At 40.2% G+C, this 2,338-nt stretch overlaps 1 protein-coding gene across 2 annotated transcripts in view; it reads left to right on the forward strand.

Moving 5' to 3' along the window:
* The window catches only part of AP3S2 (adaptor related protein complex 3 subunit sigma 2), a 69,958-nt gene that overhangs the window by 5,315 nt on the left and 62,305 nt on the right, over positions 1 to 2,338 (forward strand). The gene's annotated exons all lie outside the window — the stretch shown is intronic.

Below are 2,338 nucleotides of genomic sequence, written 5' to 3' on the forward strand. Positions count from 1 at the left end.
GCAGGCTCAGCGGCCATGGCTCACGGGCCCAGCCGCTCCGCGGCATGTGGGATCCTCCCAGACCGGGGCGCGAACCCGGTTCCCCTGCATCGGCAGGCGGACGCGCAACCACTGCGCCACCAGGGAAGCCCCTTAAGGAGGCCTCTTTACATAGGCATGATTGATTAAATCATTGGCCATTGGTGACTGATTGAGTTTGCAGCCCCTCTCCCCTCCCCAGAGGTCAGGAAGTAGGACTGAAAGTTCCCACAATCACATGGTTGGTTCCTCTGGCAACCAGTCCCCATTCCTGGGTGCTTTCCAAAAGTCACCTTATTAACAGAACAAAAGGCACCCTTATCACTTAGGAAGTTCCAAGGTTTTTAGGAGCCCTGTGCCAGATACAAGGATGAATACCAAATATTTCTCATTATAAATTACAGTGGCATATCATGTTTTAAGATTTTTTTCAAGTATCAAACTAAATGACATTTAAAAATGCATACTTTGTATTTTCACTTGTAATTCTAGCCTAAAGCAAAGAAACTTGATGTTTTATTTAGTCTGAGCAACCTTGACATAGGTAAACATGTTTTTTTAGGCTTTTTGAAAATTAGAAATGGCTTACAGATTTCTTTTCATTACCTTCATGGAAACTGAGATATGTAGGGACCCTATACTGGGAACTATTAATTTAGTACAATTCCATCATTTTGTACATGATATTCTAGATAGGCTTTAAGTGACTTGAACAAGTCACTTAAGTTGAAAGCACTCAAAAGGAGCATGCATTAAAACCTAATAACAACAATTATAGACAACTCTATAGATTATAAACTTTACATGCTTACAACTATATTTTATTTTGTTAAGATAAAATTAAAGAAGCTAAATTTAATATACCTTGGGACAAATAAATGGAAATTTTAAATGTGTATTTTTATTTCAGATATACTACACTCTTCCAAAAAGTTATATTCTTGGACATAGCAACTTTTAAATTTTATTTTATTATTTTCTTTTAAATTTTATTTATTTATTTTTATACAGCAGGTTCTTATTATCAATTTTGTATACATTAGTGTATGTATGTCAATCCCAATCTCCCAATTCATCCCACCCTCTTTCCCTCCTTAGTGTCCATACGTTTGTTCTCTACATATGTGTCTCTGTTTCTGCCTTGCAAACCGGTTCATCTGTACCATTTTTCTAGATTCCACATATATGCGTTAATATACGATATTTGTTTTTCTCTTTCTGACTTACTTCACTCTGTATGACAGTCTCTAGGTCCATCCACATCTCTACAAGTGACTGAACTTTGTTCCTTTTTATGACTGAGTAACATTCCATTGTATATATGTACCACATCTTCTTTATCCATTCGTCTGTCAATGGGCATTTAGGTTGCTTCCATGACCTGGCTATTGAAAGTAGTGCTGCAGTGAACATTGGGGTGCATGTGTCTTTTTGAATTATGGTTTTCTCTGGGTACATGCCCAGCAGTGGGATTGCTGATTCATATGGTAATTCTGTTTTTAGTTTTTTAAGGAGCCTCCATTCTGTTCTCCATAGTGGCTGTATCAGTTTACATTCCCACCAGCAGTGCAAGAGGGTTCCCTTTTCTCCACACCCTCTCCAGCATTTGTTTGTAGATTTTCTTTATTTCTTTTTTTAAAAATTAATTTATTTATTTTTGGCTGTGTTGGGTCTTCGTTGCTGTGCATGGGCTTTCTCTAGTTGTGGCGAGTGGGGGCTTGGTTGTGGTGCGCGGGCTTCTCACAGCAGTGGCTTCTCTTGTTGTGGAGCATGGGCTCTAGGTGCGAGGGCTTCAGTAGTTGTGGCACGCGGGCTCTGTAGTTGTGGCTCACAGGCTCCAGAGTGCACGCTCAGCAGTTGTGGCTCACAGACCTAGCTGCTCTGCAGCGTGTGGGATCTTCCTGGACCAGGGCTTGAACCCGTGTCCCCTGCATTGGCAGGCGGACTCTTAACCACTGCGCCACCAGGGCAGTCTCGTTTGTAGATTTTCTGATGATGCCCATTCTAACCAGTGTGAGGTGATACCTCATTGTAGTTTTGATTTGCATTTCTCTAATAATTAGTGATGCTGAGCAGCTTTTCATGTGCTTCTTGGCCCTCTGTATGTCTTCTTTGGAGAAACGTCTATTTAGGTCTTCGGCCCATTTTCTGGTTGGGTTGTTTGTTTTTTTAATATTGAGCTGCATGAGCTGTTTATATATTTTGGAGATTAATCCTTTGTCCGTTGATTCATTTGCAAATGTTTTCTCCCATTCTGAGGGTTATCTTTTCATCTTGTTTATAGTTTCCTTTGCTGTGCAAAAGCTTTTAAGTTTCATTA

This window comes from Physeter macrocephalus, chromosome 11, assembly GCF_002837175.3.
Source record: "Physeter macrocephalus isolate SW-GA chromosome 11, ASM283717v5, whole genome shotgun sequence".
Lineage (NCBI taxonomy): Eukaryota > Metazoa > Chordata > Mammalia > Artiodactyla > Physeteridae > Physeter > Physeter macrocephalus.